Below are 13,343 nucleotides of genomic sequence, written 5' to 3' on the forward strand. Positions count from 1 at the left end.
TCAGAAGGGCATCTCATGGGAGGAGTTCATCTCTCGTGAGCTTTTCACAGCACCACCACTGCCACATCCTGAGGTTATTCACGAGGAGGGAGGACCATCACAGCAGCATGACATCCCCATCACTAGACATGTCAGCTCCTCACCTTTGGTTACTTATCGGAGAGGCCAGAGGGCCTTATTTGCAGCAACTTGGCGAGTACTTTCTCCACAGCATGTGGAAGGGGTCTCGCCTTCTTCATCGGCTCAACGAGTGTTATCTCCACATCAGGTGGAAGGGGCCTCGCTTTCTTCAGCAGCACAGGTACCAGTGAGGGGCAAACAACCCAAGATTGATGAGGGACCATCAGGTGTTCCAGATATAGAACTTATTGATCTTGATGTCAGTTCTCCTAGCCGAGAGTCAAAGGAGATCATTCAGCACCTTAGAGCTGAAAATGATGCCTTGCAGAGGAGATTAGAGGGGGCACAATGGACCATCTCATACCTGGAGCAGCGCAACAAGCAGTTGGAGGATGAACAAGCTCTTGATGAGTTGTGGAGGATTCATAGTGACCGCAATTTGAACCGGAGAAGACCCAGTGATCTATTGCCCACTGAGCGAGAGTCCATGCTCATCCGGGTAAATGCACACTTGGAGAGGCTGTTGGCTAGGGCCAACCAAGAGAAGAAATTGCTGAGGAACATGAAGAACCATTATTGGGCAAGAATGCACGTGTGCAAGGCAAAGATGAAAATGTTCCAAAGGCGGTTGGCCAAGGCACAAAAAAGGAGAAAGAGGCCCGATCCCCTCCATATCTTGGCCGAGGCTTCACTGAAGGACCAAGGCACTAAATAGCCTAGCCACAGCACAAATCCCAAAAAATTTTGAGCATTTTGGGTAAATTTTGGTTTTTTTAGGCAATTACAGGTTTTCTCCATTAACGGGTCTCACCCCCCGCGCGACCCTTCATCCTGGCAACTCCATTTTGCAAAAACTCAGCATTTCCAGATTTGTCATGAGAAGTTACATATGCTCATCAATGGACTTGAGATTTTATGAAGTTTTGGGCCTCCAGAAAGTCAAAAAACAAGCAAAAAATGACTTTCTGCCACATTTTTGAGACACAGAAAGCAGTCTTGGGAGATTGCAATTTTGGAGGGGCAAATGACCACCAAATTCAGAAATTCCAGTTGGGTTGGAAAGTAGACTCACAGACCTTTCCAACAAGCCTACTCTTGCTCAATTTGCTCAGTTACTTATTTCTCAGTAAATGAGTTGCAGTGCAGCAATAGGCAGCACGACGCAACATGATGAGAGGAGGTGCAGTGCGGATGCAGTGTTGGGAGAAAGGATCAACAACAGCACGGATGCAGAGGTAGTTGTCGTACAGATGCATCAGTGGCAGTGGAAGAACCATGGGCAAAAGTACAGGATGCAGCAGTGTAGAGGATGATGGGCAGGAAGGCCTAGCATCAGCACAGGTACCGATGCTGGATGATCAGAGTTATACTCAGTGAGGAGTATCGCTAGAGCACAGACCTCGCTAAGAGAGAGTGCTGATTTGGGGTAGCATCAAATGTGCTCTAGCCACGAAATTTGGTGGAGACGTTGGGGCATATGATATCTCCAATACCCAGAAAGGGTTTGGGCAGATTCTAAACAAATCAGGAGATATTAAAATAATTAATATTTTTAATAGAGTCCCTAAGTCTAAACTTAGGGAAAATAAAATATTAATGTGTATTAATATGAATCTGTGTTAGAATGGTCCAAAAGACATGGATCAACCCAGATCAATCTTAGCTGTTGATTAGGGGCTTAATCTAGGCCGTTGAGATGTCAATAGGAAAAGTATAAGAGGAGGCTTGAGGGTCACTTGGAGAACACACCAGAGTGATCAGTGATTCTATTCTCTAGAGCGAGGTTTGATAAGAAAGATAGAATCAGTGATTAAGAGAGTAACTGAGGGGCATTGAGTAGAGAGAAACAGAGAAGGCAGATATTGTGCCGGCAGAGTAGCGCAACAACCAAGGAGAGTGACGCAGAGCCAGCAAGGGCTCACGCAGAGCCACGCAGAGGCAGCCAAGTTCTGCACAGAGCACCAGAGAGGCCAGCATGTCTCATGCAGAGGCCTAGAAAGCTGACGCAGGGCCTCCTGGGGCTGACGCAAGCCAAGAAAGGTTGACGCAAGGCCAGCGTGAGACAAAGAGGGGCTGACGCAGTCTAGATTGGGTAGATGCTGGGGTTGCAAAGCAGTTTTGTGCTGAGGCGCTACCAGAAGGATTTTTCGGGGTTTTAGCTAGGAGATTTCTCTCAACTGTGAGGTATAGCTGCTAAGGAAATTTTCTGTTGGGTAGGCCAATTTTGGCACACAGATTGTACTCTGATATTGCTTAATAAGAAAACCCTCAGATCGTTGCACTGGTTTTCCCGCATTGAGTTTTTTCCGGGGACATTGGTCCAAAAATAATGGTGTCATGTGGTGTGTTTTGTTCTTGTTTCTTTTAGTTGCTGATCTGTAATATGTTGAGCATGCACTGGTGTTTATTTTCAGTATTTACTTTGTAAATAACTTGTTAAAGAAAAATAACAAGTAGGTAGGAATAAATCATAAAAAGTGCATGAAGGGTTTCTAAACTAAGTAAACTTAGAAACTTCAACATATAGAACTGGCCTTAAAAGAGAGAGAGAGAGAGAGAGAGAGGTCTTCCTATAGAATAGATATAGACTAGCTAGATAGATACAAGAATCACTTGCGAGGAAATCCAACCTGAAAAGGGATTGCGTGCAAGAGGAGGACGTACCATTGGACTTATCCATTAGTACCTTGAACCAGGACTGTAGCCAAGTAATTGATTTAGGGTCAAGCCAAACCTATAGTATGAACATGGACAGGCCAAGCCAAAGAGTAAGCCAGTCAAGCAATAGAAGCCATTGGAAAAAGCTTGCCAATGAAATTAGCTAGCTCATATATAAGCAAGAACCTATAAACATTCCCTATCAATAGGCTAGGCTTTTAATAAGGATTTATAGGCTGCAAATAGGCTTCCATCAGCGCATAAATAAGCTCATATCATTATACTATAGATATAGATAGACTAGCCCTTATACTATTTGGTTCTAAGTCAAACTACCGCTAGTCAATAGAGATAACCCGGGTCTTTCCATTAGTCAAAATGGTTGGGTCAAGCCTGAAGCACGCAAGGAGGGAAGGGAAGGGTCAGGTTAACCGATTCTAATCGACCAGTACAACTTCTAGTTCACCCTTCGAAACAAGCTGAGAGTATGTAAGTTGCGTCTGAGATATCTGCTCAACATCTTTCATGGAGATGAAATGTCGAGGATCAATAGGAGTCCTTGTAACCTATCTGGGTGACCTCGAAGAGGCCATCACAACTACTCCTTCTTTAGAGTCTAGGTCATAACATAGGCATGCACCCTCAACGCAATTGCATTCTTCTTCCTCTAACCTTGAGGGAGGTTCAGTCTCCTTAGAGATGGCCCGAGCTTCTTTTCTTTTCCTTTACAATCTCTGGCCAAATGTCCTTCCTTCTTGCAATTGTAGCATACTACCTGCTTTCCCTTTCTCTGTGGAGGGGCTTGTCGTGGTTGTCTCCATTGCATTGGTGCTAATGTAAATGCATCTTGCCTCTTTATAGTTCTTCGAGGTTTCGGCTTTTCAATATATTAATAGCCAAACTGCTCACAAATATCTCCTTCTCCCATTCGACAATGCTTCATTTCTATTGCTCGATGCCTTTTCACTTTTCACCATGATAGATAGGGGCAATATTCTCCAATAACTTTGGCTATATGGGGTGAATAACTTCTCCATACGTTGCTTCGGCTAGATTCACATTCCCAAGATTAGCTCGAACAAGATAAGCAAAACCCTTTGGAAGTCCAACTATGAGCTTGTCCTTCCAGATGGCTGAGCTGAAGTCATCTAGGAAAGAAATCTTGGATAGGAAGTTTTGCTTGTACCATTCATAATCTCGCAAAGTCTAAATCCGGAGGTTGAGGAGAGACTATCGATTTTGCCATTCGGTATTTTCTAAGGGTCCGCAGAAATTCTTATAGATGGTATATAATAGCAGGGTGATGCATGTGTAGATCATTTGCCCTTGATTATATAGTGTCAGTGTGCCATCAGGATTTTGGGCAAATGAGTTCAAAATGGCTTCCTTTGTTAGATCTGGTATGGCTGCCCACCATGCATTTCTTTGGGGTGGGGATCCAATGAATGTCCTAGTGATAGCTTCAAAAGCTTGGTGAGTTGAGTAACCTTAGGAAGTATAGGCATTTGCAGCTGCTACCATAAGAGATAAGACTTTATGAATCTCTTGCTTGTTCATACCATCTAACGACCAAGGATAGATAGATCTTCCTTCTTAGATAAGTTGGCAATAGGATGGGGTATAAGCAAATTCTGGAATCCACTACTTGAATTATCATCGCTAATCCATCCACATCCATGGGCCATGTTGACGAAGTATTATCTTTTGATTCTCTTGGATGGGACAAAGGTTTTGTTGGTTTCAGTGACTATTTGGGTTCCTTTTATCACAGTACTCCCTTCAGAGGAAGTAGGTGACTGGAACATAGGGAACAGAGAGAAGAGACCGCCTTTCAAAGGGACTGGGGTTGGTACTGGTATAGGTACTGGCTCCTTCCACTTTCTTGCCCTTTTTGAAGAAGCCTATGGAGTAAGGGGGGTATCTAGGGCAGTTGTCAGGCTGTCTTTGATTTGGTTCACCACAGCTTGTAAATTCCTAACCATTTCATAGAGGTCGGGTCCTACTTTCTTTACTGTAAAGGCCAAGGGCCTTCAGAGCTATATTTGTCCAGTTGAGCTGCTAGTGAATGTAGTTGGCCCCTTCATCTGTCCAACTCGGGACTATTATCGGAGTTGTCGTGACTCCTTCTCCCATGTCGAGATTAGTGAAGTGTGGAAAGACTTAGTATCCAAATTTTCCATCTTGAGATACCCATTTAAAGGATCTTACTGCTGCTATTTGTCCTCCATAAATGAAGTTAAGAAGAGAAAGCCTCCTCCTAGTTATGAGCCTATTCTTTAACCAATGATCTTAGTTTTGAGCTTGTTCTTCTTCAGAGAGATTTTGCACGTACTGAGATCGCCTCGGATCAACCTTGTAGGTCATGAGCTCTTGGTCCATCTCTCTGCTATGGAGTCACTCTTTCATTAGGCGAGAACGCTGATGAGGAATAATTGTTGTGGGTTCTGCATATTGAACCTTTCTAAGGCAGAAAACAGAAGGGCAGTTCTTTAGGGTGATCAAAAAAGTGATTTACGGTTATCCCTAAGTTCGAGGCATTTCAATCCATCCAAGTTTTGTCTATCCATCCCCATATATCGATATCTATATTTATTCCTTTCCAGCATCCATATATGTCTAATGAATAGCCTATTTCCTTCCCACCTATCATAACTCATATGGTACGCCAGTCTAACCATGCCTACCTAGCTTGAGTGAATGTCAGATCACCTAACCTAACGAACCTACCTCTGGGATACGCATACCTAAGACCATAACTCACTTATACTTGTCTGGGTGATGTCTCTGACCCATAGGATATTGACTTGGAACTAATGAAGATCCTCTTGCCTCTCTCTCTACCTCTTTCATTGTGAGTGCCTTCCTTCTTGTCCTTCTACAAGGATTTGGATCTCTTTCCTAGATAGTGGGTCTTTCCCTAAATCCTTAGTAGGTTAGTTCAAACTCTTTCCCTAACTACGAGGATTGGGTTCTATTCCTACCTACCTTCTCTTACTTATGAGCATGCCACTTATATCCTTGGCTAGGCAGGCGCACGTGCAACCCTCCCTCTGATTGATACAAGCAGACATGCCTCCTTATCATCCCAACCCCGATATATGCCTGGCCAGAATGCCATCGGCCATAGCCCTTCCCTGGCCCCTCTGCTTTCCCAAGAAGGGCAGGACCTTAATACGTGTAGCCTAGCTTTCAATATGCGTAGCCTAGCTTTCAATACGTGTAGCCTCATATTTGTTCCCCTCAAAGCCTGTCACTAGGCAGTGAACCTCAGACATTACTAGATTCGAGAGCGTAATTACTATATAATAGCAACATTGTTTTCTTATATCTCAAGTTACTTTATTATACATAATTACATACATAATATGGGTTCATAGGGTTCTCGTTATATCTTTCCATCTTCCTTCAAAGATTTCACTCTAGAGATCAAGAATTGGTTCCTTATATTGATGGAATCCAATTGCTTCTTATAATTCTCATTGAAGGAAGCAACTTTGAAGTATTTATTAGAAACTATGCTACTTTATACTTGAGCGATTGAGACATTGTCTTCAGGTGGGATTCATATTGTCTCAAAGGTGACTTGAGGGGCTCTCCAGTCCAATGGTTGCATCTCCCCATATGTTTTTTGTGCTAGAGGCTCTATTGTGGTAACCACAAACTGCCCTGTTTTTGCATTGTACCTAGACAATGGTCTTGCTTGTGCCTAGGCTTCAAGTGCTTCAGTTGAAGCAAAAACTGCTTGGCTTTCTGCTATTCTCCTTTTTTCTTCCCTTAATATCCCAAGTGGGTCATCTCCGTGGGTTATATTACATTAGCCCATGAAGTCTAGTGCCCAGCTTCATGCGAAGAGCTCACAGTAAGTGTATTAGTTGTTCCATCAAAAGCTGCGATAGACAAAATATGAAATGATTTAATAGGAGAGGGAGAGGGTAGTGTATGAAGTGAAGTAACCGCCCCTTGCTAAGCACTGTCGGGCTTAGGGAATTTGTTAAAATTGGCAACTAGGGCCAAACTCCATGTGGGTCATCGTATTTATGGCAGCTGATATTTTTCTTGGATTCCCCTCGCAAGAGGTTTAGGATTGATCTAAAGATCATCTGATTTCAACAAGTATTCATGGAGATATGAATTTATTTGTGTTATGGGACAATTCGTCAAGGTCGGCCAGCAACCAAATTTCCCCCACTTGTGCTCAACGTTTTAGTATAAATAGAGGTGCCTTGAAGGTCATTTGTACACACACTTCTTGTGAGGAGGAGAGATCCTAAGAAGACAATGCTGCCCTAATGGAGATGATGCCCTAAGATGCAGTCATGGAGATGATTCCCTAAAACGCAGTCATGAAGATTCCCTAAACACAGGTCTAGAAGAGACCTACAATGCTGATCTATATGAGGCCCTAAATCAGCTGTCACAATGTGCCCTAGTAGCAAACTTGTGACAAGATCTATGGTGCATAAAGAGCTTTGTTTTGGTCGCAGAAGAGAGGAGCCCAGCGAAGGTGAAGGAAGGCATAGTTATGTCTCCTTCTAGACTGTTTGGAAGCCGAGTTACTACAGGCAGGAGGCCGAGGTCATGATGAGAAATTATGGGCAGAAATAAAAGAAACCTCACTAGTGAACATGTCGAGTTTCCTTGGGTAATTACAGGAAGCAAGGAAGGCTTGTTTTGGAGGCTGAGATGTATTAGGCCCTCCAAAACAAGGCCGCATATTCCTGTAGTGGCAGCAAAGGAAAGGGAGCCTTGTTGAGGGTTTTTGAAGTGTTTTTGTAGGCACCATGATGCCCTAGACAGGGCCGAGCAAGTGTACTAGGCAGCCATATTGAAGAAAGACAAACCTAGGTGGTTTGTGGAGCCATGAAATGATGGGTATTCTCTCTGGTTGATGAGCTGCGGATTTAAGAGGACTATTGTAGCTGGAAGAAGGGCTGAACAAGACTGTTTGGATGCCCTAACCCGTGATCTAATGCTAAAACAGTATGCACAAGTTCTAGGTATGTATTTGATATGTTGTTGCCTATGTGTCAAGGTTGGTAGGACTGTCTTGATGGCCTAACCAGTCCATGATGAAGGTTGCCCAATCTGCTGCAACAAATAGAGAATCCCCTAAACAGTGAACTAATGCAGCACATGATAAAGTGCGACAGCATTCCTATAAGGTGCAACATGATGTTGAATGCTACTACATAATGATGGGCATCGTGATGAAGTGTAGTGTAGCATGTTGTGTGCAGCACTTGGTAACAAAGTGCAGCACAATGATAATAAATGCTATAATGAGATACAACATGATGGGCACAGTGAGGTACAGCATGATGCAGCACAGATAGGTGCAGCAAGAAGATAAGGTACAACATGAAGATTGGGTACAGCATGGTGATGGAGTCACCTTGGATCAGTGGAAGCAGTTTGCCTTCACCTAAGCTCAGATCAGCTACCTCATATACCATCTTCCTAGAGAAAATCTCTGCTCTTATTTAAATAAGTCAAAAGGTTGACTTCTGATGTATATGTACTATCTCTCTCTGCTGAACTATTGAAAAACATATAAGAAGAATTGATCAAGGGTTTCCCCACATTGGGGTTTGCCCTCGCTGGCACCACATCTTGTGTCCTCTTGTCTTGGCTTGTCTTCTGCGATTTATGTTTATGTTCTATCTGCAATTTATCATTATGCTGATGTGATTGCTAATCTAGAAAAGATATTGAGCTAATTGGAAAATTGAAATAAATTGCTCTAAGCATAGAACATACCAAAACTTAACATAGTATCAGAGCTGAGGTGAAGACAAAGCCCAAGCAAGAGTGAAAGTGCAATCACCGAAGACAGTTGGAAAGGACAAAAGACTCAATGGGTTCCTCATCCCTCTTCGAATTCACCAAGGGTGAAGTCGAAGCAAAAGAGATTATCAAAGTGGCGTAGCAGAAACATCTGGTGGCCTACCTACAGATCACTTCAAAGAGAAGTCTGGATCTAAGGATGGAAGGAAAGGCAGATGCTTTGCTTGCATGCAATCTGGCCATTATGCGAAGGAGTGTCCGAATAGAAGGGACACATCACTTGATGACGATAACAATCATTCCAGGGGTCGAAGGAATGACAGGTACAATGGCTAGGGAAAAACGAATGCAGGTCATCTGGGAAATGACCGACTCTTCAAAGAAGCTGGGATCTCCAGGTATGAAGAATCAAATGTTGTTTCGGATAAGCAAGAGGAGTTCAACCCTCTTCACTACCTCTCCTCTGGACACTTTAAAAGTGGTATATTGATAAGTGGTGCTTCAAGGCATTTTCACCAGACACAGGGAGGTTCTCTCTAATCTAAGAGAGAAGGAAATAACTTGGAGATTATTCTTGGACACGATGCCACCTATCTCGTAAAGGGTGTAGGGAATGTTACTCTTCATTTGGATCAGGGTAACTCAATCCGAAAGTTCTTTATGTACCTTATCCTGGGGTCTATTTCAGCAATGGAAGACATTCATCAACAAAAAGGTACATATTTGAAAAATAAGTTTTTAAATATGCTTTTCAGTTCAAGGTTGGAAATTTGTATCAAGCTGCAAGAAGTCCATTGGGGACCATATCAGTTGACACATATCTTCTATAGCACCGAAGGTCTGCTTATTATGGGGCCCTACCCAATGTGAGTTAGATGGTGACAGGGATGCCTGAATTCAAGAAGAGCATGAAGGTACATGTCCGAGATGTACCAAAGGAAAATCTTACAAGGGGACCATTCCCCTCATGTAGCAGTCGACAGGTTTGGAACAACCCGAGGGGTTTGAGATTCATGATCAAGAATCTCATGTATGTAGGTTGAAGAAAGCTCTCTATGATTTAGAGCTAACACCCCATGCTTGATATGAGAGGATTGATAGCTGTCTGATGAAGTTGAGATTCACCAAGAGTGAAGTCGATCCAAACCATTGCTTGAAGGTTGCAGATGATAGGCCTCTCATACTAGCACCTTATGAGGACAACCTCTTTCTGACAGGTGCAAACCCTCTCATTTGCAAAAGTAAGAGGGAGTTGGATTCTGGATTTGGAATGGTAAACTGCAAGCCCATGACTACCTCGATGTAGCCTAACTTTAAGAAGTTATACGGTAGTGATGTCGGACCTGATATGGGAAATGCCTCTGAGTTTCATAAACTCATACTAGCATTGATGTTCTTGGTGAACTGTCGTCCGGATATTTGTTTTGCAATTAGTAGTTTGAGCTCATAAATAGATGAGCCACACTGGATTGGTGCCAAGAATCTTTTGAGATATCTTCGGGGCACAATCTCTCATGGATTAAGATACACTACTGGAAATGTGAAGCTGCATGATTATTCGAATGCTCACTGGGCAGGGAGTGTGGAGGATCGCAACAACACTTCTGGGTGTTGGTTCTCTTTGGGTTCTGCTACGATATCCTAGATGAGCAGGAAGCAAAAGTCGGTTGCCCTGAGCACCGCTGAGACCGAATACATAGCTATGAGTATGACCTTGTGTGAAGCTGCCTAGTTGAGGAAGCTCTTCAGTAAACTGTTTGTGATCTTTTGTGACAACCAGAGGAGGATTCGATTGTTGAGGAATCATGTATTCTATGATCACTCCAAGAATATAGACATCAGGTACCACTTTATCTGGGAGATGGTACATCGATGAGCAAGAAGGCTCCATCGCATTGGGATTGATGTGCAGGTCGCCGAAATTCTGTCGAAGCCCTTGGGAAACGTCAAATTTGTGACTTTCCGAGAATGACTAGGAGTCATGGAGAGACTCTCTCCTACGGGTCCTATATGATATGGACATTGAGCTCTGGGACCTTAGGGGTGCTTGGGGGTACATCTTAGAGTGATGAGCAACCATAGGGTGAATGGTTCAGCCTTTCCCTAGTGGTCTGCTACATAGGCAGGATGAGTGGTTCATCCTTCTCCTTCCGAGACACAGTCATAGGGTGAGTGGTTCAGCATTCCCCTAGTGATTTGTTGTGTAAAGGGTGAGTGGTTCAGCATTCCCTTGGGATACCCTGGCGACATGTAGGCAGGATGAGTGGTCCATCCTTCTCCTGCTGAGACATCCTACCCATGAAGTCTGGGACCCATGGGAAGTACCTCTCATCTGGTGAATGAGTAGGGAAATGAGGATAGGGAGAGTATCGATGGACGCATCGTGTAACTACCGTACTCCCCCTATGCTAGGATGATATTGATCTAGGATCAATGAAACTGACTTCGGGTCAGTATGAGTGGTTTGAGACACTCTCTTTTGGAACTGACTTCGGGTCTGTAAGAGTGATATAACTCACTCTCTTTTGGAACTTACTTCGGGTCAGTAAGAGTGATATAACTCACTCTCTTTTGGAACTAACTTCAGGTCAATAAGAGTGATATAACTCACTCTCTTTTGGAACTTATTTTGGATCAGCAATAGTGGTATGAGACACTCTCTTCATATGGGACCGACTTCGAGTCAGTAGAGAATGGTATGAGACATTCTCGATCAATTCTTCTTCTTCATGGTTCAACAGAGGAGAGCAGAGCAGTGCAGGGCACTAATGGCAAAGATAGTACAGTCTGACAGATGGATCAATGGATGGAGTTCTCCCTAGTTGAGAGGGAGTGTTAAAATTGGAAACTAGGGCCAAACTCCATGTGGATCATCTTATTTATGGCAGTTGATATTTTTCTTGGATTCCTCTCATCGAGAGGTGTAGGATTTATCTAAAGATCCCGATTCCAACAAGTATTCATGGAGATATGAATTTATTTGTGTTATGGGAAAATTCGTCAAGGTTGGCCAGCAACCAAATTTCCCCCACTTGTGCTCAACGTTTTAGTATAAATAGAGGTGCCTTGAAGGTAATTTGTACACACACTTCTTGTGATCTCTTCCTCTCCACTTGTCTTGGGTTTTGGTGGGAGGAGAGATCCTAAGAAGACAATGCTACCCTAATGGAGATGATGCCCTAAATCGTAGTCATGGAGATGATGCCCTAAAATGCAGTCATGAAGATGCCCTAAACACAGGTCTAGAAGAGACCTACAATGTTGATCTATGAGCCCCTAAATCAGTTGTCACAACGTGCCCTAACAGCAGACTTATGACAAGATCTATGGTGCATAAAGAGCTTTGTTTTGGTCGCAGAAGAGAGGAGCCCAACGAAGGTGAAGGAAGGCATAGTTATGCCTCCTTCTAGACTGTTTGGAAGCCGAGTTACTACAGGTAGGAGGCCAAGGTCATGATGGGAAATTCTGGGTAGAAATAAAAGAAACCTCACAAGTGAACATGTCAAGTTTCCTTGGGTAATTACATGTAGGAAGGGAGACTTCTTTTGAAGGCTAAGATGTATTAGGCCCTCCAAAACAAGGCCGCATATTCCTTAGCAGCAACGAAGGAAAGGGAGCCCTGTTGAGGGTTTCTGAAGTGTTTTTGTAGGCAGCATGATGCCCTAGACAGGGCCGAGCAAGTGTAGTAGGCAGCCGTATTGCAGAAGGAGAAACCTAGGTGGTTTGTGGAGTAACTTGTGCATGGAATGATGGGCATTCTCTCTGGTTGATGAGCTGCAGATATAAGAGGACTATTGTAGCTGGAAGAAGGGCTGAACAGGACTGTTTGGATGTCCTAACTCATGATCTAATGATATAACAGTATGCACAAGTTCCAGGTATGTATTTGATATGTTGTTGCCTATGTGTCAGGGTTGGTAGGACTGTCTTGATGGCCTAACCAGTCCATGATGAAGGCTGCCCAATCTGCTGCAGTAAATAGAGAATCCCCTAAACAGTGAACTACTACAGAAAATGATAAGATGTGACAGCGTTGCTATAAGGTGCAACATGATGTTGAACGCTGCTGCATAATGATGGGCATCGTGATGAAGTGTAGTGCAGCATGTTGTGTGCAACACTTGGTAACAAAGTGCAGCGCGGTGATAATAAATTCTACAACGAGATGCAGCATGATGGGCATAGTGAGGTACAACATGACACACAATAGGTAGGTGCAGCAAGAAGATAAGGTACAGCATGAAGATTGGGTGTAGCACAGTGAGGTGCAGCATGGTGATGGAGTCACCTTGGATCAGTGGAAGCAGTTTGCCTTCACCTAAGCTCAGATCAGCTACCTCATATACCATCTTCCTAGAGAAGATCTCTGCTCTTATTTAGATAAGTCAAAAGGTTGACTTTTGATGTATATGTACTATCTTTGTCTCTGTTGAACTATTGAAGAACATATAAGAAGAATTGATCAAGGGTTTCCCGACATTGGGGTTTGTCCCTGGCTGGCGCCACATCTTGTGTCGTCTTCTCTTGGATTGTCTTCTGTGATTTATGTTTATGTTCTACCTGCAATTTATTATTATGCTGATGTAATTGCTAATCTGGAAAAGATATTGAGCTAATTGGAAAAAATGAAATAAATTGCTCTAAGCATAGAAAATACCAAAACTTAACAAAATTCATGTTCTACGTTTTTAGATAGCTCCAATACCTCTTGCCCTATTTCTTTTGTTGATGCTTGCTCGGGGATTCCACCCTGACCCTCTTCTGCTTGGTCTCTTCGTGAC

This window comes from Pinus tabuliformis, chromosome 4_1 (assembly GCF_031772625.1).
Source record: "Pinus tabuliformis cultivar Carrire ecotype Pingquan chromosome 4_1, CPIR1, whole genome shotgun sequence".
NCBI classification, from domain to species: domain Eukaryota; kingdom Viridiplantae; phylum Streptophyta; class Pinopsida; order Pinales; family Pinaceae; genus Pinus; species Pinus tabuliformis.